Here is a 25,617-nt window from a genome sequence, read left to right as displayed (position 1 = left end):
GTAATGAAGAAAGCCAGAGAGTGGTAAAGACATAGTTTAAAAAGGGTGCATTCCACCAACTAGGAAATTCTAAAACAAATAGCTAACTTCCTCAATAGATTCCACATCCCAAAATTAAACTAGAGAAAAACAACTTAAATTGACATAAACATGAAGGAAAACAGAATTCATTAAAAATATGTCACCAATATGAGCCCACGTCTATGAGTTTTAGGGTAGAGTCCTACCAGACTTTCAAAGAGGATTTAAAAAGAATTCAGTGTATTCAACAATATAGAAACAAAATAAATATTAGTCAATTTATTTTCTGAACCCCTGATTACTCATATATCCAGTCAGGAAAGACTGAGCAATTAAAGAGAATTACAGACCAATTATCCCTAAAACCACAGATTCAAAAATACTTAAAAGATAAAACAAATAAAATAAAATATAAAACACATCAAAAGATCGTCCACCATTAAGAATGAGAAAGGCTTCATTCTAGAAACAGTGATGGTTCAACAAAATGGGACTAAAGTATAAGAAAAACCAAGAATTGATCATCTCATGAGGTAATGCAAAATTCTCTGACAATATTCAACACCACTTCAGGATAAAATTCTCGGAGTTCTGGTGCTTACTGGGGCTGGAACATGGCTCCTTCTATTCCATTATCAGCAGCTTTCAATATTTCAAATATATCGTGGCCTAATCTTGGCTTTCCTGGAACTTGCTTAGAGATCTACCTTGATCTCAAAGATCTGCATGACTCTGTCTCGTGAATGGTGCGTTAAAAAGCATGTAACACCATGCCTGGAACTAAGCTTTTCTGTTTATATTTTAAACCCAGAACCCAGAATCCAAATCTATCTCTTGGCAATTTGACACATAATTGTATCTTCATGTGTCTACATCAAAACAGTATCCAGGTAATAATAATTCCTAACATGATACAGTTCTCTTTCATAGAACTTCAAATCCATATGTTTAGCTGAATGTAATCTTGTCCTAATGTAACCATTCCTTTAATGACATTGAATATCCTTGATCACAAGATTAAACGTCATTCAACTTCCTGATGATACCTTGTATTTTGAACCTTTCTTTTTTTATTGTTCCTTTCTTAGTTACTACGTTTGTTAAAAATTTTCATGCCAAATTCTATGCAGTGATTTTCGTGACGTACTTTGTCAATACAATTAATGTAAACATCTTTACCTTAACCTCAAGGGAACTCTTCAGATGAGGGCAGCAAACTTCTTTGCAAAAGCATATAAAAAAAATCTCCAGAGTGGAAATAATCCCAAGCACCCATGTCTATCATATCCTAATTTATGATATCCTCCTAAATCCTACTTTATTCATGATCATATTCATTATGATTCTGTATAGCACACAGAATTAGGAGATTTATCCCTGGTGAAAACACTTTACCACATTGATTACATTAATAAGGTTTCGGTCCGGTGTGTGTTCTTTTATGAAACTGCAGATGACTGGGTCTTCTAAAGGCTTTACCACATTGTTTACATTCATAAGGTTTCTCTCCAGTATGTGTCATTTTATGTCTTTGGAGATTACTGCGCTGTGCAAATGCTTTACCACATTGATTACATTCATAAGGTTTCTCTCCAGTATGTGTTCTTTTATGATATTGGAGATGACTGGATCTTGCAAAGACTTTACCACATTGATTACATTCATAAGGTTTCTCTCCAGTATGTGTTCTTTTATGTCTTTGGAGATGAATGCGCTGTGCAAAGGCTTTACCACATTGATTACATTCATAAGGTTTCTCTCCAGTGTGTGTCATTTTATGTCTTTGGAGATCACTGTGAAATGCAAAGGCTTTACCACATTGATTACATTTATGAGGTTTCTCTCCAGTATGTGTTCTTTTATGATATTGGAGAGTACTGAGCTGTGCAAAGGCTTTACCACATTGATTACATTCATAAGGTTTCTCTCCAGTATGTGTTCTTTTATGTCTTTGGAGATGAATGCGCTGTTAAAAGGCTTTACCACATTGATTGCACTCATAAGGTTTCTCTCCAGTATGTGCCATTTTATGTCTTTGGAGATAACTGTGAAATACAAAGGCTTTACCACATTGATTGCATTCATAAGGTTTCTCTCCCTTATGTGTTCTTTTATGATATTAGAAAGTACTGTGATGTGCAAAAGTTTTACCACATTGATTACATTTATAAGGTTTCTCTCCTGTATGTGATCTTTTATGTCTTTGTAGATAACTGTGAGCTGCAAAGGCTTTACCACATTGAATACATTCATAAAGTTTCTCTCCAGTATGTGTCATTTTATGTTTTTGGAAATCACTGGGTCTTGCAAAGGCTTTACCACATTGATTACATTCATGAGGTTTCTCTCCAGTATGTGCTATTTTATGATATTGGAGATGACTTGATCTTGTAAAGGCTTTACCACATATCTTACACTCATAGAGTTTCACTCCAGTATATCTTCTTACATGCCTGCAATGATAATTAGCACATGTGAATTCTTTACCACATTCATAACTCTGATCAATCATGTAATCAATATGAATTATGTTTACAATTTGTCTAATGGTAAAGAAGCAGCAGATCTTAAGGTTTTAGCAATTTATATGTTCATGGTTTTCTCCCTCATCATGAGTAGTTCAAGACACCTGTGATAGTTATTACATGGCTCATATTTATAACACCCTCTTTTTATATGATGTATTTTAGCTATCTGAAGAAAGAACAACTCTGATCTTTATAACACTGATTGTATTCATATTTTCTCCTCTCGTGTGAATTACAACACTTTTGACTATTAACCAGGACACACAGAAGAATTTTCAAATTATTAATACCCATAAAGGTTTTCTAAACTATGAATTTTGAGATATTCCCTGTAAAAATAGAAAACCAACTAATTGCAAATATCTTTCACATTCCTAATTTCTATCAAAGTCAGAATACTATGTATCTTCTTGTTTTAGAACAAAAAAAAATTATGTTTCCCCTTTCAATATGCCTATGCTCACATCATTTTTATCCACTGTGACACACGATATACCTAATAAAAAAGAATAATAAATGAAAGTTTTACACATTGCATTCACACTGTTTGAATTTTTGCTTCTCATACCATGTGCAATATAGTCTAATGTGTCTCCACAACAACATTCTTGATACTCATAAAATGCTCTCTCACCAAACTTAACCATATTACTACAAGAATATGAATATCACCAAACTGTCTATGGACTAACTGCTTATTAGAATGTTTTCGATATAGATTTATCATTATTCATTATGCAATTTCTAAATACTTTGAGGCTATACAGAATGTCAGTTCCACAGCCTAGCTCTAATGGAGCTATATATCAAATGGATACACAAACCAGATATTGGATCTTGAGGTACATGGTTTTGTAAGAATATTATAATCACAGCTACACTTAAAGGACTGCTATTTTATAGACTTGATTTTAACTGGAGATTCCATAAGATATTAAAATTTCTTCAGAGACAATTTTGTATAAGCTTTCACATGAAAATTACCTTTCATGTTTTCTACTACTTTGACAATGTTCTTCAAGATGATGGTCTTCCCAATTATAGCCTAAAACACAGTACAAGAAAATGAATGATATACTATTGGAAAATAGACAAAATTAAAGATACTGTGAATTTTAACTGTACTGTGAATGTTACAGTGAAAATTAAGTGAAACTGAATTATTCAGGTCTATTTTCATACAATTAAAATAATAAAAGATCATCAATAACCAAAAAACATTTGTTTCCTTCTGAAAAAAATAATAACAGTCTTACCAATAGCTTTGAGGTTCAGGTAGGTTTCAAACATCACATTTTTGTAGAGACTCTTCTGGGAAGGATCCAGCAAATTCCACTCTTCCTCAGTGAAGTTCACATGCACATCATCAAAAGTCACTGCATCCTAAATATCCCATACATGTACAACACAAAGCATGATACTAACATCACCGGAAAATAAATATATGCTTTATCAAATATATATTCACATAAATCTCGTGGTTGTTCGGCTTATTTTCTGACTCAGAATTTATAATCACTGTGTCATTTTAGAAGGATCTTTAATTATAAGTTACACCTCTGTCACTTTTGAACACTTTGAATAGGACACAGTCTTGCTAGAGAAATGCCAACTGAGAGGGACATGCAGGGGAAACAGATCCACAATACTGAGAACACACCTGAAAAATTGTATGAACATTTACTAACTAAAAACATGATGGGCAAGCTGGGTGTATTTGCTCATGTCTTTAATCACAGAGGCTCAGGCAGGTGTATGTCTAATAACTTGACACTGGCATGACCTTTGTAATGTGTTCTAGGAGACTAAAAGTTATATTTTAAAACCCTCAATCCATACAAAAATCAACGAAGGAAATAAGTGATATAGAAATCACAGTTCTTTACTAAAGTTCCTGCAAAGAATTATACATTCACTGCACATCTGAAATCATCTGGCAGAAACAGGAAGTGTAACAGTTTAAAATATAACATTAATAAAATTTTACTAAAAGAGAATACATGATTAAGTTGTTACAAATGGACAGATGAAAATAATAGTAATATAAATGTTGATCATAAATAAGCAACTTAGGGTAGGAGAGAGAGCTCAGCATTGGAAAGCACCTGCTGGTCTTACACATAATGGTGGAAAATTCCTCCTAAACACATGGGGGACCAACAGCTACTCATTACTTCAAGATCAGGAGTTCCGAGGCTATCCTCTGACAACACTAAAGATGAGACAAAGATGATATTCATATTCAAGCACACAGGCAAAATATTTCCATTTATTCAAACATTTGAGAACAAACACAAGACTGAGAAAGAACAGCATTCATGTGAAACCTAATGAACCTGAATGCTCAGATAATATTGATGTCATGAATATATGCCTTTCTGAGAAATAGAATATAGTCTATATATTTGGCCAAATTTCAACATTAAAGATGTGGAGGAAAAAACGCACAAAAATATGCATATATTACAAGCACAAGACATGTGTCTTTCGCGGTTTCACTTCCTACATTAAGGACAGACAAGGTTCACAGAGAAATATGTTTTGAAAAAGAAAAGCAAAAAATAAAATAAATAGAAAAATATAAAACAACTAGACTTGTAAAATAGATTATCACTGATTAGCAAATGTGTATATTGCATTTTATATTATTTAAGGAAAGAGATTATCGTGAATATATGGGAGCATGAGAAGAAAGTTGAAGGGTCAGTTTCAACCACAACACAGAACACATCAAGGACACAATGTTTTCCCTCTAAAAGAAATGTGGGGTAAAATCTGGAGCAGAGACTGAGGGCATGGCCAATGAAAATTTGCCCCACTTGAGAGTGCCATCCTATGGACAAACGCCAATCCATGACATTATTTTTTTTAATTTTTTTATTCAAAATAATTTATTTACATTTCAAATGATTTCCCCTTTTCTAGCCCCCCACTCCCCGAAAGTCCCGTAAGCCCCCTTCTCTTCCCCTGTCCTCCCACCCACCCCTTCCCACTTCCCTGTTCTGGTTTTGCCGAATACTGCTTCACTGAGTCTTTCCAGAACCAGGAGCCACTCCTCCTTTCTTCTTGTACCTCATTTGATGTGTGAATTATGTTTTGGGTATTTCAGTTTTCTAGGTTAATATCCACTTATTAGTGAGTGCATACCATGATTCACCTTTTGAGTCTGGGTTACCTCATTTAGTATGATGTTCCCTAGCTCCATCCATTTGCCTAAGAATTTCATGCATTCATTGTTCCTAATGGCTGAATAGTACTCCATTGTGTAGATATACCACATTTTTTGCATCCACTCTTCTGTTGAGGGATACCTGGGTTCTTTCCAGCATCTGGCAAATATAAATAGGGCTGCTATGAACATAGTAGAGCATGTATCCTTATTACATGGTGGGGAATCCTCTGGGTATATGCCCAGGAGTAATCCATGACATTATTAATGACACTCTGTTATGCTCCCACACTGAAGCCTTGATTAATTGTCTTTTGAGAGGATCCACCCACCAGCTGACTGAAAAAGCTGCACAGATCCAGAGTCAAACCTTGCATAGACCTTGGGGAATCTTATGGAAGAGTTGGCAGGAAGACTGAAACTCCTGAGGAGGATAGGAACTCCACAGGAAGACCAAGAGACTCAAGTAACAAGCACCCTTGGGATCACTCAGAGACTAAGCCACAAACCAAATAGAATACACAGGATGGACTAAGTCCCCTGGCACATATATAGCACATGTGCAGCACAGAGACTCAGAAGGTCGTCTGACAACAACTGTAGCAAGGGCTTTCCCTATAGCTGTGGGGGGTGGATATCTTTCCAATCTCTTTCTTTAACTGGGCTGCCATGTCTGGCCTCAGTGAGAGAGGATGCACTTAACTCACAAGAGAATTGATGCACCAATTTTCGGCATACCTGGGGGCACCACAACCTCTCAAAGGAAAACAGAGGAGACTGGGGGAGGGACTATGCCATAGCAAGGGACACATAATGGGGATAGTGATAAGGGTGACAATGAATATATAAATTACTGGAAAAGCAAAAAAAAAAAAAGAGAGAAAAAATAAAATTTTCATTCTATAAACACTATCCTGGAAGGTATCTGGAATGGATCCTACCAGAAGATCTTCCACAATCTTCAGAAAGAAAGACAGACAGGACAGACAAGCATCCAAAGACATCATCCTATCTAGAAGCTTTTTGTTTCAATCAACTGCATCCTGACCCTTGACACTATGGGCAAATATTCTTCCTGTGACGAAAATGCATTCAGTTTTTCTTCAGGGATCCTAACAGTCTGCAGGAACTCCTACACTTTTCAAACATCTATAGTCTATTCTGACACACAAGGCAAAATCTTGAAGGTCACCTCCTGTAACAGCTTGGGTACATCCTCTCCTTGTATACATCTCTCCATGTCAGATTTACCAATGCTTTAGTTATCTCAACAAGCTGTGGTCGCAAAATGCAACTCAAAAATCATCCTCACAATTTCAGTGCAATGAACTCTCATGGAGTCTTCCCATGGCTCTGACTCTGCCAAAATATGACTGGAATCGGGCAAAATTGAAACCATACTGGAAGAATCCAGGAACTCAAATTTATCATCTGTCAATTTTCAGAAGCCACACCATATAAAAGATCCTCTTAAGTTTGGAGTCTAAGGTGATGGACTCTGCCTCACTTGGTCCATATTTGCAGCAGGTTTTATTTAAAGTTCCTTCTTGGGACTAGGAAACACATTGCCTACTCCTTCCATGAATTTAAGATTTGGCAGGAGGACATGTTACACTTAGGATATGTTCTTAGGACATCTACCCCCTAGAGCATGTGTCCCACTAAGTTCATATCTGTTTTACTTATAACAGCTGGAAACTGAAAAAAATCAATAAGGCCGCCAACCAAAATTTGGATACAGAATATGTGGTTCATATACAAAATGGAATACTATTCAGCTAGTAAAAAGAAGAACAATATGAATCTTATTATTATTCAGAGATTATGGCCTGAACTATGAAGTAAATAGCACCACTAGAAACCTCACAGGAAGTCACATCTGGCTGATGCTTCTGATCCAACCCAATAGAGGACCCACCACCCCAGGTCCCACTGCTCAGCTGCATGTTACTCCCCATTGTGGGCAGATATCTTGTACTCACCATGTCTTGATTTCAGCGTTTCCCTGAGGTCCCCTCACAGCACACAACAGCAGAACTCAGAGCAGGACACAGAAAAGCATTCAAGCTGCACAGCCACAGGGAACACCTCAGAAGGAGAAGATGAGGGCGAGAGTGAAGAAGATCAATCAGCATAAATGTCTAGAAAACATTTCCAATAAAATCCTAAATGAAAATTTCCTAAACTAAAGAAGGTGCCTGTGTAAGAATAGCCAGAGTTATTATAAATGTATAGCCAGAGTTAATGTAAAAGCATGCAAAATACCAAACAGATTGGGGAAAAGTCCCTTTACTGTACAGTAATTGAAACACTAAGCATCTAAAGTAAAGCAATAATAAAAAAAAAAAAAAACTAGCACAGGAATAATTAACAAAACTAAAAAAAAACAAGTTACCCTGGGACCTAGCCCCGCCCATCCCACAGCCTTTCACCCCAGCCAGCTGCAACTTGATCATTAATGTTCCTTGGGAAAGCGCCAACCCAGACCTCTGTAAACTCTACCAGGTCTTTGTCATTTCTCAGCCTGGCCTGTCGTGTTAAGGATCAGGATGCAGTTTATTGGCCTGTGAATTCCCTACCTGTCTCACCAGCTCACACCCAGAAGCCAGGGCCGGGCACACAGATCCAGTGATCCATGGCGGCCAGGCTCGGCTTCTGTTCCCACAGGAGGGTCGTGCTAGGAGGCCACTGTCCCTGCCTGGAGGAGCACAGAGAGAGTTTGCACTCCTCCCCACTGCAAACTTTCCAGAGCAGGAAGCCCACGCCTTGCCCATCCACTGTCCCACGCAGAGAGTGGGTTTGCACTCCTCTCTGCTGCAAACTTTCCATAGCTGGAAGCCCGAGCCTTGCCCGGCCATTGTCCCTGCCTGGAGGAGCACTGAGAGAATTTGCACTCCGCCCCACTGTAAACTTTCCAGAGCGGGAACCCTGCGCCTTGCCTGGCCATAGACCCTGCCCAGAGCACAGAGAGGGTTTGCACTCGGCCCTGCTGCAAACTTTCCAGAGTGGGAAGCCCGTGCCTTGCCCAGCCACTGTCCCTGCCTGGAGGAGCACAGAGAGGGTTTGCACTCCGCTCCGCTGCAAACTTTCCAGAGCGGGAAGCCCGTGCCTTGCCCATCCACTGTCCCTGCCCAGAGCACAGAGAGGGTTTGGACTCCGCCCCACTGTAAACTTTCCAGAGCGGTGGAGCCCGCGTCTTGCCCGGCCTCTCCAAACTTACAGACTGCTTCTGTGGAGACAACAGGAGGATAGCGCAGTGTGACTTGAGAGCTCACACACACCCACAGCATGGAGCACTATCTTCATCCAGATGCGCATGCGAATGCAGTCCCATTCCACAATTCCAGGCCGGGCTGCTCAGAGCCCGGGAAGCTAAGCAATTCCAGTAGCTGTAAATGCGCATGCTCACCTCCTTCCCGCCTCTGCCAGACCTCTGACAAACATGCACATTCAAACTCCCAGCCCACTTTCATTCATAAAAATTAAAGACAGAAAATGATGACATTCCAGGAGGCAGGATGCAGGGCGGGCACTGCGGTGACGTCAGGGGTGGGGCCAGCGGTTGCTGGGTGACAGACAGGGAGGCCAACATGGCGCCAGCCAGGGGCTGAGGTTCAGGGTCACGGGGCGGGGGCGGGGTTCAGGGAGCGTCAGGGGGCGTGTCCAGCGGTTGCCGGGTGATGGACAGGGACGCCAACATGGCACCCGCCAGTGGCTGAGATGCACAGTCATGGGAAGCGGGTGTGGCCAGCGGTTGCTGGGTGACAGTCAGGGAATCCAACATGGCTTCTGCCCGGGGCTGAAATAGATGGGTGAGGGGCAGGGTTGGCATGATGTCAGGCGGAGGGCCAGCAGTCTCTGAGTGACTGACAGTGATGCCAATGTGACATTTTCACTGAATTTGAAGAAATATATAAATATGTGTGTTAAAATTGAAGAATTTGATGTACAATAATACACATGAAAGTGTACACATAGATAATACATCAAAACTGACTGACAAACCATGTAAAAAATTCTAATCAAATTGATGGCTTTCATGGAAAATACTTCTTATAAAATTGAAGAAATATACAGAAATTTTATTTAAAATTGGGATTTGGCATTGAAAATAAATAGACATAAAAAGTTGACAAAGAGAACTAAATGTGTAGGCAAATTCAATTTTAGGAGTAAATTGAAAAATAATGTGTTAAAATTGAAAAATCTGTTTGAAAATAATAATGGTAAAAGATAAATCATCTTTACTAAATCAAGCACTTACAAACATTTTCTTATTAAATTAATGATTTTCATGGAAAATATTTCTGATAATATTGAAGCAATGTATAGAAAAGTAGTGTTAAAGATTTTTCATGGGAAATTATTCAGATAGTATTGTGTACAAAAAAACATCTCTAAATAATTAAAAAATTAAATAGAAATATTTTCTGATAAAATTAAAGTTTATCTTAGCTAATATTCAAGTAATGTTGAAGAAATATATATATATATATATAGATATGTGTTAAAATTGAAGAATTAGTTGGAAAATAATAATAGTAAAATAGTAAACATAGAAAATATACCTAGAACATTGTCCAATAACCTAGAAAAAATTTTTGATAAAATTGAAGATTTTGATGGAAAATATTTCTAATACAATTGAATTAATATACAGGAAATGTATTATAATTGAAGATATCAGAAAAGATAATACAGATAAAATATTATTAGAAATATAAACTATTTCTAAACTAATTGAAAAAGGTAGTAGAAACATTCACTGAAAATACTTGTGAAAAAAATGAAGTAGAACTTGAAATAGTGAAGGTTTTAATTGAAAAATAATACAGATAAACAGAAGACATAAAAAATTTCTAAAACGATTGAAAAATAAACTAGAAACATTTTCTGATAAAATTGAGGGTTTACATGTAAAACATTTCCGAGAAACTTGAAGTAATATATAGAAAAATGTGTTAAAATTGAAGAATTTCTTGGAAAATAATGTTAAAAAATGTGGATAATTTTATTTTTATTGAATGACCAAGGACATAGAAAAATTTGGGATGAAAGGGAAGATTTTCATGAAATATATTCCTGATGAAATTGAAGAAATACATAGAAAAAGTGTGAAAGTTGAAGATTTACAAGGAAAGGGATGCTTCTAAAATGATAGAAATAAAAATATTTCTAAATTAAATAAAGAGAGAATTAGAAAATTTTGATAAAATTGGAGATTTACATGGAAAATCATCCTAGCACTGGGCCTTTTTCAAGTTCCATTTAGCTTTGAATTTCATAATTTATTCATGTAAATGTCTATAGTAAGTTCCGTTTTTGAGACATGTTGACCACAGAGTCACTGCCCATAGTGAGGAGGAGCAAGCATATGAGCAGTGGGAGCAGTGGTGGTTGGTCCTCCCTAGAGCTGCATGGGAAGCGTCGGCCAGGTGTAGCCAGATGTTTGCACCTGTGAGGTCCCTTGTGGTGCTCCTCCCTTGCTAGATCAGGCCGTGACCTCGGAATAACTTCACTATCAGGGCTGAATCTCCTCAAAATACTTGGACCAGGGGCTTGCTTGAAGAAATGCGATGGGCAGGATAAAAAATTGGACAGCGCTGGTTTCTCTGAAATCTTCTACAAGTTCTGCCCTTAGCAGTTAACACCAAGGTGTAAGATCCACCTGCAGTTAATTTTGCGGAATATTTAAAAGGCCTCTATGTGTTGAGTAGCACTGCAATATTAAACTGAGGTGTAGAAGGTTGGATTTGGTGAAGGAAAGGTCTTACCGAGCTTAGGAAATAGTGACAGTAAGTAGCATTTAGCTGAAGGAGGACGGCCTTAAACACACCCCACAGATAGGATGTAAAGCAGGCTGGTTAGAGACTAGGATGTTAGGATTCCCATGTTCCTTCATCAGGTTTGTTTAGAAACCTGTCTCCAAACTATAACAAAGGAGACAACTGTGGTGTACAACCAGCTACTTGGTACATGCTTATAACAAAAAACAGGTTTGTACAGGCTGCTCAAAGTGTCAGTATAGAGTCACCACCAACATCAAGGTCTGGTGGGTCTGAAGCCCCCTTTTTCTGATTGGGAAAAGCATAGGTCTGTCTCATTGTGAATACTACATTGGAATTGTAAACATTTTCTGATAAACTCAATGATTGACATGGAAAATATTTCTGATACATTTGAAAAAATATATAGAAAAACATGTTAAAATTGAACATTATCATGGAGATTATACAGATAAAATGATAGGTATAAAATAATTCTAAGTTGACTGAAAGTGGAATTGCAAACATTTTCAGATTAAATTGAAGATTTACGTAAAAATATTTCTAATAAAATTCAAGAGTATGTAGACAAACACGTTAAAATTTAATATTTCCATAGCAATTTTATAGATAAAATGGTAGATATAAAAAACCTTTCTAAGTTAATTGACAGTGGATGCCTACCATTATTTTATCTATATAAAATTTTCCATGATAATCTTCAATTTTAACATATCTTTTCTAAAATTTTCTATAATTTTATCAGAAATATTTTCCATGTATAACTTTAATTCAACCATAAAAGGTTCTATTTTATTTTTGAATTAATATAGCAATGCTTTATGTATATCATTTTACTCTTTAACTTTCCATGAAAATTTTAAACTTTAAACTTTTTTCTATATATCTCTTCTATATTATCAGAAATATTTTCCACGAAAATCTTCAATTTTATCATAAACTGTTTTTAATTCTTCTTTTCAATACAAAAATCTATATTGGGAGACAGCCATTTGAGAAGGGAAGAAACCCTATGCTCTTGCAGACAGGAGCCTAGCATGGCTGTCCTCTGAGAGGCTCTGACAGCAACTGAGACAGATGCAGATACTCACAGCCAATCATTGCACTCAGGTCATGGATCCCTATGGAAGAGTTAGAAGAAGAATGGAAGGAGCTGTAGGGGATTCCAACAACTTAAGAAGACCAACAGTATCAGTAACCCAGACCCCTGGGAGCTCACAGAGTCTAAGCCATGCAGCAAAGAGCATACTTGTGCTTGGGTGGGACCCCAGTCACATATGCATCAGAGGACGGCATTGTCTGTAGTCAGCGGGAGACTATTCACCTAATCCTTGTTTTTTTGTGGGAATTACAAATAATCAGAGCTGTGAGTTTTCTTATCAGCACTGCATCTGTTGTGTGTCAAAGGTTTGGATTTGTTTTGCAATCATTTTCACTAAACTCTAATCGTTTTTTCTTTAATTCATCCTTGTCCAAGTTATCATGGAGTAGGGTGTTGTTCGGCATCCATGTTGATGTGGGACTTCTCTTATTATTTCAAACCCAGCCGACGTCTTTGGTGATGTGATAGGATGCCTGGGATTATCGTCAAACTTTTTGTGTCTGTTCAGGCCTGTTTTATGAAACTGGAGCTACAAACTGAAGGTAAAAACATGGACACGCATTGTCTCCTGGCTTGCTCTCCTGCTTGGGCGTTGTCCCATGCTCAGGTAGCTCTTTTATCCAGCTCAGGCCCACTTGATTATGAATATTGTCACATTCAGAATCATGAACACTACCTCACACAGACATAACAACCACCATTCTGATGAGAGCACACCCTCAACTGAGGCTCCTTCAGATGAACGTCGCTCTGACATGGAGAAATGCCGGCAGACTCACCTCTCTCCTGACTATGTCCCCTTGTGGATTGAAAAGAAGATCTCTTGTTGCCCACCTGCTCTCCTAGCAGTCAACAATAACCAGCAATCTCTCCTGAACATATCAAAGAGGTCAGAGAAAGAGGCCACACTCAGCCAACACTATGAAAATCTAGACAGAAAACTAACACAGGAATAACAGCCTGGTCTACAAAGTGAGTTCGAGGACAGCCAGGACTATAGAGAAAATCTGTCGCAAAACAAACAAACAAACAAACAAAGAAACCAAGAGGTTTTTTTTTTATGGCTAAATGCTTGGATCAGGGAAACTGAAGCTCCCTTAAACAGATGATAGGTAATAGACGACCTCAGATGAAAAGCCAGATATGTAAGGCAATCGTTGGTGAACACTATTATTATCCAGACAATTTTCTTCAGTGCCAAATTAGAGAAAAAACACACAGTTGGATTAGTATAGATTTCCCAGATAAGCCTGTCTCAAATCATAGAGACAATGAATCTTTCTCTGTATATAGAAAGGGTAATTAATAGAATGTCCTGATAAAGGCTGTCAGCCAAGGGAAGTTAAATATATAAAAAAACTGGTTAATTTCACATTGCAGGATCTTACAGGGAGTACTTAGGAAACAATTACTTCTGATGCGAGTTTTAAAAAAAAGCAATGTTAAACAAACCTCTTTTGTTTTGTAAAATAAAGTAGTACAAATACAAAAAACAAAAATGACCTTTCCATATATAGGTTGAAAAAGCATCTCTAGTCTAGATCAAAGGTGGGTCAGAACATCTCTAAAGATCAAGAGTAAGAAATGGTTTCTCAATTTAAAATGTATAATTTAGAAACACCCCTAGGGGATTAGAGGGTTATGGTTATGATCAGAACAAGGGTTGTTATGGTAAAGATGCTTAGGAAATTAAGGAGATAAGATAAGATTAGAGATCTAGAATAAGTCACAGGGAGAGGCTCAGGGTTAGGTTCAAGATGGCCACCATTATTCTTCATGGTTTCACTGAATCAAAAGTTTCCCTATTTTACAAAGAAGAAATGTCAGAGTTAGGGTCAGTCTCAGGATCATGTAAAAGAATTGTTTGTTGTGCTGTGCGAAACCAGGTTCTATCTTTTCACACATCTGCCTTCCTAGTCCTCTTTTTCATAATATCAAAATCTTCTTTCCAGCCCCCAATGAAAGTAGAAAGTGAGTTATCCACATAGGCAGAATTCCCAGATGGGAAATATCATTACATCATCATGGGGCCCAGTTCACATACAACAGAAGAGTACGTAGGACTCCCAACATCAGCTTTCCCAAGCTCACAGACACACTGCACCTAAAAAAATTATTATGTTTTTTTTGTTGTTGTTTGTTTTTTGTTTTTTGTTTTTTTGTTTTTTGAGACAGGGTTTCTCTGTGTAGTCCTGGCTGTCCTGGAACTCACTCTGTACACCAGGCTGGCCTCAAACTTAGAAATCTGCCTGCCTCTGCCTCCCAAGTTCTGGGATTACAGGCGTGCGCCACCATGCCCGGCTAATTATTATGTTTTTTAAAGAATGGTAGTAAATGTCCTTGATATTAGTTAGTCGTTGCTGATCAATTCATTACCTACTCTGAGGTCAGGACACAGTTCATCCCTCCCCAGTCTATGAAGAGCATCTTTAAAAGCATCAGCCTAGACAGGTGAGGCACGCACACACTGCCACCACCACACACACATCACTGGGCACTTGTCAACCAGGAGACTGCAGTGAGCTCCACCCAACCTAGAAGACGTAGTGGGTTCTAGGGCAGCCCTAGACTACAGAGCAAGATCCTGTCTCAAAACACTCAAGTTAATAAACATCACACACTACATGTGTGCTACTCAAACGACTCCAGTTTGAGAACAAAGATTGCAGGCAACATTTAGAAATTACAGCACGTTACTTCAACACAGCAACCTCTGGATCCGGGGCTTGGACACCTTTATCAGAGGGAATATTAAACAACACTGGGCGACATTACTGCTTTACAGTGATAACTGCAAACACAGTCAATAAAAAATATGGGTAAAAAGTTTAGCCCCTGAGCTAATGGCTTGGCTGCTGAAGTTCCCACCCTTCTAAACCCCTCTCGACTCCCTTCCTTTTTAACAAAACAGTAGGACAGCAAGAGCAGGTTTTGCACTTAGCAGTTGCCATGTGTTCTCAGGTCTCAGGTGGCTCTCAGTGTTGGTCTACATCCTACCATATTTAAAAAGAACATGGACAACCAAGCAGTGGTGGAATACACCTTTAATTTGAGCACTTGAGGTGGGGGGCAGAAACAGGCAGATATCTTGTGAGTTCGAGGTCAGACTGGTCTAGAAAACTATATCTAGGGACAGCTAGGGCTAATGATGAAACCCTGTCTCAAAAACAAAACAAAACAAAACAAAACAAAAAAAAAAAAACAAAAAAAAAACAAAAAAAACAAAAAAAAACAAAAAACAAAACAACAACAACAACAAAAAAAAAAACAAGCAAACAATCCAAAACCATTGACAAGCATGCAAAATGTGCCCCCAGTCTCAAACATGCTCCAAGTTCATCCCCTTACCCATCCATGGAGGACCCACCCACATCATCTTCCCCCACAGCCTCATCTCACCCTGACAAGTCAACAGTACTTTAATTCCCTGCAAGCTCACTGCCTGATGCCTTAAGACTGAGCCTCAGGATTCACACGTCTGCATTTGATTGCAAGGTAAATCCCACTTCCAACTGTGTTTTGTTTTTTTAATAAAAATTAAGGTTTTAGTTTGCAAATCAAAGCCTATTTATTGCTTGTCTATTGCAGAGGGCTTTAAGGGGGAAAAGTCAAAACTTATACATCTTTGTCTTTTCTAGACATCTGAGACATTCACTCATTATTATTATTATTATTTTATGTTAGTTCTCAATGTTGAGAGGAGAGGCTAGCCTAATTCCTGTAAGAAATTTAATTTTGGGGTCTGTCTACATGTTAAACGCACTGCTGTTATTTTTAAAATATATGCATGCACACTTGAATAAGGCTCAGCCTAAGCTTTTAATATAACCATGCCCTGAGCACTCCATAACTGATTAGATGCTGGGCTCCCTGCTTAACACATCAACTCCACTGTCTCATTTATTTAACAAATTAACTCTCATCATCTCTGCCACGCCAGGCATAAGCAGCAGCCATGACAGTTATCAAAGTGATATCTGTACCGGATAGTGTTGTTGTGTGGAACCCCTAATGCCTAACACACACGTGTGATCCAGCTCAGCCCATGTTGCTGTCAGCATGGACTCCATCAGCAATGCGGGGGGAGCTGCTGTGTCTGCCATCTGTGGTAGCACAACAGGGAAAGTCATGATTAAGTGACGTCAACTCACATTCCTTTCTACAGGTCGATGAACAATATCTTAGCCACCCAGAGACTTAATTCCCATCATAATTGCAAATTAAATTTCCCCAAACATGATGATCAGCACGTCACCAAAAGAGTGACAACCCTACACAGAGATGTAAAGAAGTCAACAGTGGGAGTCACTTTGGGGGAAAGAGTGGAGGTGGAGGCCATTTTTGCTCACGGTGGAAATGCCATCTGGGAAATCCATGTCACCCACACAGTCCTTAGGAAGCCATGTTTCCCTGGCAGGGCTGCCACCAGGCGCTCCCTCCACTCACAAGTCCGTTCTTGAGTCCTTGCCCTTGTTCTCATCTGTGGAGTGGGAGGGGTCATTCTAGGCTAACTAGCAATTTGCCCCTCCCAGATCAAGGGGAGAAACTGAGGTAAAGCTTATGAAGAGCTTTGATCTATGTGGAACGAAGCCACTGGGCAGCCATATTAATAACAGTAATGAAGGAAAATAGTACCCCTGGTAAGGAGGGAAATGAGAGGGGAGCAAGGAGCAGAATATGTAGGAGTCTCTAGGCCTGGTTTGTACCCACCCAGCCCCTTAACTTTTGAATGTCAATTTGGTCAGGCACAGTCACACAATACATTTAAGATCTGGTGGGAAAGCTAGTAAATGCACAAATTCCAATAAATATATTTTAGAAATATAAAATATTTTAATATAAAATCTATTATTTATATTATTAATTACATATATTATATATTATAATATATTATATATCATTATATATTATTATATATTATAATTAATCTGAGAAAATAATTTCATATATTCTTGCAAAGCAAGACAGAGGACCCCAGTGTCTAGATAAATAGACCGAGTGTCACAGCCACCATGATGGTTAACGTCAATTGTCTACTGGATAAGATCTAGAGTGGCCAGGGGTGTTGTGATCATAAAAAGAGAAAGAGGTGAGAGAATATGTTCTAATGGTGGTGTGGGGGAAGGGCGTGCCTCAGTGGGCCCACGCCAAGGCATCGCTTCCTCCTGAGATTACCAGACACAAGACGGTATAGTACAGAATAGAGTTTATTCAGGGCATGGTGAGGGGAGTTAAGAGGGAAGTAGAGGCAGAGAAAGGCAGAGGGAGGGAGAGAGTAGAGAAGCAGAGGCGGCCATGACCATGTGGAGAAAGGGGGACGGGAGAGGAAGGGAGGGAACCCCAAGAAGGGGCAAGAGAGAAGCTGAGAGTGAGAGGATAAGAGAGGGGTAGGGGCAAGCAGCCCCTTTTATAGTGCACCAGACCAACCTGGTTGTTACCAGGTAACGGTGGGGCGGGGCATATCTGGCTGTTGCCAGGTAACTCTGGGGTGGAGCTTAGACAGAATCCTAACAAGGGGGAGGTGCCTCGGGGCGTGGCTGTAAGGGGCGGCCTTGGTTATCTTAACTGGTGTGGGAAGCCCCACCCACTGTGGGCAGCACCATTCCCTGGCTAGGATCCAGGGCATTGTGTGGAAAGGGGCTGAGCAGCAGCAGGCGTTCATCGCTCTTGGCGTCCTGATTATTTACACACCTGATGTGAGTGAGCAGCTGCTTCACACTTCAGAGTGGCATTGCCCACCATGAGGGACTTTACTGTGAACCGTGAGCTGGAATAAACCTGTTCTCCTGACAGAGTATTTTATCAAAGCAACAGCAGTGATTAAGATACTTGTGAATTGACGTTTACCCGTTCAAGGTGGTCACAATGAGAGGTAATGTTGTGTTTTGTTTAAATAATTTTTTACTAGATATTTTCTTATTTACATTTATTTTTTTGCTTTTGTTTTTTTTTTTTTTTTTGAGATAGGGTTTCTCTGTGTAGTCCTGGCTGTCCTGGAACTCACTCTGTAGATCATGCTGACCTCAAACTCAGAAATCCACCTGCCTCTGCTTCCCAAGTGTTTTTTTCTTATGATTATATTTATTTATATATTTTTATATTATATATACATATGCTTATATTTATATTTTATTTACATTTCAAATGCTATCTCCTTGCCCCATTTCCCCTCTGAAAACCCTCTATCCAATCCCCCCTTCCCATGCTCACTAACCCACCCACTCCTGCTTTCCTGACCTGCTTTTCCCCTACCCTGGGGCAATGAGCCTTCATGGGTCCAAGGGCCTCTCCTCTCATGGATGTCCGACCAGGCCATCCTCTGCTACCCATGTGGCTGGAGCCATGGGTCCCTCCATGTGTACTCTTCGGTTGGTGGTTTAGTCCCCGGGAGCTCTGGGGGTACTGGTTGGTTCCTATTGTTGTTTCTCCTATGGGACTGCAAACACCTTCAGTTCTTTGGGTCCTTTCTCTAGCTCCTCTATTGTTGACCCTGTGCTCAATTCAATGGCTGGCTGAGAGAGTCCACTTCTGTGTTTGCCAGGCACTGGCAGAGACTCTCAGGAGACAGCTATATCAGGCTCCTGTCAGCAAACACTTGTTGGCATCCACAATAGTGTCTGGGTTTGGTGTATGAGCTGGTTACTGGCCCCAATATGCTTGCATTACACTAACTCACCCATACTGTTATTGCAACAACACTGAAGGTAAGAGGAGGCCCTTTGTCCACAGTCCGGCTATGCTGGCAGGTCTCGAGGTGGCCACAAGATGGCTCACACATTTGTCCAGAGTGAATAATATTAGGCAGAGAGAAAATAAAATCCCTACAGCTATTTTAGAGAGCGTCATGGAGACATTTTTGACAATACACACCCATGGACCCTGAATCACCAGAAGCAAAGGCAGCAGTGGCTTGAGATTTTGTCAATCAGGGAACACCAGCTATGAAGACAAAGCCCCAGAGGGTGGAGTAGTTAGGAAAGAGTTGTCTAAGAGATTTAAGGACAGTGGCAAAGAGAGTATTTAATGGAGGACAGACTGCAGAGGAGACGCAGATGGGAGGACAGAAGCAACAGACTGGAGACCTGGGAAAGATCCTGTTGTCAGCCAAGGCCAAATCAGAAGACCATGAGTGATGCCTAAAAATGGCAGCCTCAATAAAGGAGATAAGGGGGCCCTGAGAATCAAAAGTGCCCCTGCCACAAGACCAGGGTTACCCTAAAAGTAAAATGGAAACCCATCATCTTTTCATACAGTTCAACATTATATTGTACTAAAACCTACAAATGGAGTCTCTTCATCAGTTTATAAATGACTTCCCAATGGCTACAGAAGAAAACAAAAATGGAGGACCTCTTAGATGCCTTAAAATTGAGGCTATTTAAGCCTCTGCAAAGAAAAAAGCCTTACTCTGCCAACTTCAGGTGACCTTTGTAGACCTGTGGATTGCATACTCAGACCAGGGGTCCTGGCATTAGACAATGGCCAATGTGTAACCAATTGGCACAAGCTAACAACCGCTCTATTTACACCTCAGTCACAATGGCTTCTGGGTTAAAAATGATACCAAAATGACTCATTGACTCATTGAATCCCTCCAGGATAACGACTCAGCTGCCTTGCTGTTGGACCCTGACCTCACTGGATGGGCCTCTGTATGACTGCTCAAATAGAAGTAGGGGTAACAGGGTTCACCAATGGCAACTGCCTCATTCAGGATGGACAAGGGTACACTGGGGCAGTGGTGGTGTCAAATACCGAGATCACATGTGGAGGACCACACCTGGCAGGAATGTCAGCCCAGGAAGTTGAACTGGCAGCTCTGAAATGTCATTAGAGCTGAGAAAAGACAAGACACACATGGCTGGTGTGCTATTGTTACCTCTCATATCCATGGGGCCATTTGTAAGGAGAAGACCGATCTGATGGGGAAGGACTAAATTGCACCCCAGAGAGCAACAAGAAAGCTCAGTGGGTGTGCCCTAGCAATTGGGTTCCTCATGTCCTTGATTGCACCAGACCCAGGAGTCCCCACACTCTCTGATGAGACAAAATATATGATCTGCGCCAAAAACCCGTTGATGTCTCAGTGTTGTAAGAGATGAGGGAGGACAGCTAACTGACTACAAACTAATGTTTGAGAAAAAATGTGTCTACACAGAAAAAAGGAAGAAATTAGAGACTTTCTAGAGTTCATTGGAAATGAATATGCAACATGCACAATCTCATGGAACACAAAGAAAATGAAAATGGAGCTGAAAGAAAGTTCACAGCACAAAATGCCTACATGAAAAAATTGGAGAACTCCCATGCTGGCAATTTAACAGCATGTTTTAAAGGCTACAACCGAAAGAAGTGAGGGAACAAAGAAAACAAGGAGGAGACATCAAGAAATTTTCAAGTTGGGGGATGAAATTGATAAAATAGAAAGAGCACAATTCAAAGAATTAATGAAACATGGAGTTGGTCTTTTAATCCTTTTATTAGACAAAATAAACAAACCCCTATTAAAAGATAAAGAATATACAAATTAATGAAATCTAAAATGAAATGGGGGATGAAATAACAGGTAATGAAGAAATCCAGAGAGTAGTAAAGACATAGTTTAAAAAGGGTGCATTCCACCAACTTGGAAATTCTAAAAGAAATAGCTAACTTCCTCAATAGATTCCACATCCCAAATTTAAACAAGAGGAAAACAACTTAAACTGACATAAACATGAAGGAAAACAGAATTCATTAAAAATATGTCCCCAATATGAGCCCACGTCTATGAGTTTTAGGTTAGCGTCCTACCAGACTTTCAAAGAGGATTTAACAAGAATTCAGTGTATACAACAATATAGAAACAAAATAAATATTACTCAATTTATTTTCTGAACCCCTGATTACTCATATTTCCAGTGAAGAAAGACTGAGTGATAAAAAGAGAATTACAGACGAATTATCCCTAAAACCACAGATTCAAAGATACTTAAAAGATAAAACAAATAAAATAAAATATAAAACACATCAAAAGATCGTCCACCATTAACAATGAAGAAGGCTTGATTCTAGAAACAGTGATGGTTCAACAAAATGGGATTAAAGTGTAAGAAAAAACAAGAATTGATCATCTCATGAGGTAATGTAAAATTCTCTGACAATATTCAATACCACTTCATGATAAAATTCTCGGAGTTCTGGTGCTTACCGTGGCTGGAACATGGCTCCCTCTATTCTATTATCAGTAGCTTTCAATATTTCAAATATATCACTGCCTAATCTTGGCTTTCCTGGAAATTGCTTAGAGATCTACCTTGATCTCAAAGATCTGTATGACTCTGTCTCGTGAATGGTGGGTTAAAAACCATGTAACATCTTGACATGAACTAACCCTTTCTGCTTATATTTTAAATTCAGAACCCAGAATCCAAATCTATCTCTTGGCAATTTGACACATAATTGTATCTTCATGTGTCTACATCAAAACAGTATCCAGATAATAATAATTCCTAACATTATACAGTTCTCTTTCATACAACTGCAAACCCATATATTTAGCTGAATGTAATCTTGTCCTAATGTAAACATTCCTTTAATGCCATTGAATATCCTTGATCACAAGATTAAACGTCATTCAACTTCCTGATGATGCCTTGTATTTTGAACCTTTCTTTTTTTAATTTTCCTTTCTTAGTTTCTATGCTTGTTAAAACCTTTCAGGCCAAATTCTATGTGGGGATTTTCATGACTTACTTTGTCAATACAATTAATGTAAACATCTTTACCTAAACATCAAAGAATCTCTTCAGACAAGGGCAGCAAACTTCTTCGCAAAAACATAAAAAAAACCCAAAAAACTCCAGAGTGGAAATAATCTCAAGCACCCATGTCTATCATATCCTACTATGATACCCTCCTAATTCCCACTTAATCCATGATCATTTTCATTATGTTTCTCTCCAGCACACAGAATTTGGAGACTTATCCCTGGTGAAAACACTTTACCACATTGATTACATTAATAAGTTTTCTGTCTGGTGTGTGTTCTTTTATGATACTGGAGATGACTGGGTCTTGCAAAGGCTTTACTACATTGATTACATTCATAAGGTTTCTCTCCAGTATGTGTTTTTATATGATATTGGAGATTACTGCGCTGTGCAAAGGCTTTACCACATTGATTACATTCATATGGTTTCTCTCCAGTATGTGTTCTTTTATGATATTGGAGATTACAGTGATAGGCAAAGGCCTTACCACATTGATTACATTCATAAGGTTTCTCTCCAGTATGTTTTCTTTTATGATATTGGAGATGACTGTGCTGTGCAAAGGCTTTACCACATTGATGGCACTCATAAGGTTTCTCTCCAGTATGCGTTCTTTTATGTCTTTGGAGATCATTGTGCTGTGCAAAGGCTTTACCACATTGATTACATTCATATGGTTTCTCTCCAGTATGTGTTCTTTTATGATATTGGAGATTACTGTGATAGGCAAAGGCTTTACCACATTGATTACATTCATAAGGTTTCTCTCCAGTATGTGTACTTTTATGATATTGGAGATGACTGCGCTGTGTAAAGGCTTTACCACATTGATGGCACTCATAAGGTTTCTCTCCAGTATGTGTTCTTTTATGTCTTTGGAGATCATTGTGCTGTGCAAAGGCTTTACCACATTGATTACATTCATAAGGTTTCTCTCCAGTATGTGTTTTTTTATGTGTTTGTAGATTACTGTGACATGCAAAGGCTTTACCACATTGATGGCACTCATAAGGTTTCTCTCCTGTATGTGATCTTTTATGTCTTTGTAGATAACTGTGTGCTGCAAAGTCTTTACCACATTGATTACATTCATAAGATTTCTCTCCAGTATGTGCTATTTTATGATATTGGAGATTTCTGCATCTTGTAAAGGCTTTACCACATATATTACACTCATAGGGTTGCACTCCAGTATATCTTCTTACATTCCTGCAATGATAATTAGCACATGTGAAATCTTTACCACATTCATAACTCTGATCAATCATGTAATCAATATGAATTAAGTTTACAATTTCTCTAATGGTAAAGAAGCAACAGATCTTAAGGTTTTAGTAATTTATATGTTCATGGTATTCTCCCTCATCATGAGTTGTTCAAGACCTCTGTGATTGTTATTACAAGGCTCATATTTATAACACCCTCTTTTTATATGATGTATTTTAACTATCTGAAGAAAGAAAAACTCTGATCTTTATAACACTGATTGTATTCATATTTTCTCCTCTCGCGTGAATTACAAAACTTTTGACTATTAACAAGGACACACAGAAGAAATTTCAAATACTTAATACCCATAAAGATTTTATATACTATAAGTTTTGGGAGGTTCCCTGTAAAACTAGAAAACCAACTAATTGCAAATATCTTTCACATTCCTAATTTCTATCAAAGTCAGAATACTATGTATCTTCTTGTTTTAGAACAAAAAAAAAATATGTTTCCTCTTTCAATATGCCTAAGCTCACATCATTTTTGTCCATTGTGGCACATGATATACCTAATAAAAAAGAATGATAAATGAAAGTTTTACACATTGCATTCACACTGTTTGAATTTTTGCTTCTCATACCATGTGCAATATAGTCTAATATTTCTCCACAACAACATTCTTGATACTCATAAAATGCTCTCTCACCAAACTTATCCATAGTACTACAAGAATATGAATATCACCAAACTTTCTATGGACTAACTGCTTATTAGAATGTTTTGGATATAGATTTATCCTTATTCATTATGCAATTTCTAAATACTTTGAGGCTATACAGAATGTCAGGTCCACAGCATAGCTCTAATGGAGCTATTTAACAAATGGATACACAAACCAGATATTGGATCTTGAGGTACATGGTTTTGTAAGAGTATTATAATCATAGCTACACTTAAAGGACTGTTATTTTATAGTCTTGCTTTTAACTGGAGATTCCATAAGATATTAAAATTTCCTCAGAGACAAATTTGTATAAGCTTGCACATGAAAATTACCTTTCATGTTTTCTACAACTTTGATAATGTTCTTCAAGATGATGCTCTTCCCAATTATAGCCTAAAACATAGTACAAGAAAATTAATGATATACTATTGGAAACTAGGCAAAATTAAAGATACTGTGAATTTTAACTGTACTGTGAAAGTTACAGTGAAAATTCAGTGAAACTGAATTATTCAGCTCAATTTTCATACAATTAAAATAATAGAAGATCATCAATAACCAACAAGCATTTGTTTTCTTCTGAAAAAAAATAACAGTCTTACCTATAGCTTTGAGGTTCAGGTAGGTTTCCAACATCACATTTTTGTAGAGACTCTTCTGGGAAGGATCCAGCAAATTCCACTCCTCCTCAGTGAATTTCACATGCACATCATCAAAAGTCACGGCATCCTAAATATCCCGTACATGTACAACACAAAGCATGATACTAACATCACCGGAAAATAAATCTATGCTTTCTCAAATATATATTCACATAATTCTCATGCTTGCTCTGCTTATTTTCTGACTCAGACTTTATAATTACTGTGTCATTTTAGAAGGAGCTTTAATTATAAGATACACCTCTGTTACTTTTGAAAACTTTGAATAGGGTACAGTTTTGCCAGAAAAATGCAAATTGAGAGGGAGATGCAGAGGAAACAGATCCACAATACCGAGCACACATCTGAAAAATTGTATGAACAATTGTTAACAACAAACATGATGGGCAATCTGTGTGTATTTTCTCATGTCTTTAATCACAGAGGCACAGGCAGGTGTATTCCATTTACCTAGACACCGGCATGCCCTTTGTAATGTGTTCTAGGAGACTAAAATGTATATTTTAAGACCCTTAATCCCTACAAAAAACAACCATGGGAAAAAATGATACTGAACACAAAGTTCTTTATGAAAGTTCCTACAAAGAATTATAAATTCACAGAACATCTGTATTTACCTGGCAGAAATATGAAGTTTAATCTATAACATTTGGTCAAATTT

General features: G+C 38.3%; 1 pseudogene; it reads right to left on the bottom strand.

Moving 5' to 3' along the window:
- Nucleotides 1–1,429: 1,429 nt before the first annotated feature.
- LOC127672655 (zinc finger protein 431-like) lies at nt 1,430–24,995 on the bottom strand (annotated as a pseudogene).
- Nucleotides 24,996–25,617: the final 622 nt, after the last annotated feature.

The sequence above is a fragment of the Apodemus sylvaticus genome, chromosome 22 (genome assembly GCF_947179515.1).
Source record: "Apodemus sylvaticus chromosome 22, mApoSyl1.1, whole genome shotgun sequence".
Classification (NCBI taxonomy): Eukaryota; Metazoa; Chordata; class Mammalia; order Rodentia; family Muridae; genus Apodemus; species Apodemus sylvaticus.
Note: the sequence above shows the minus strand (reverse complement) of the source record. Positions and strands in the feature narration are given on the sequence as shown.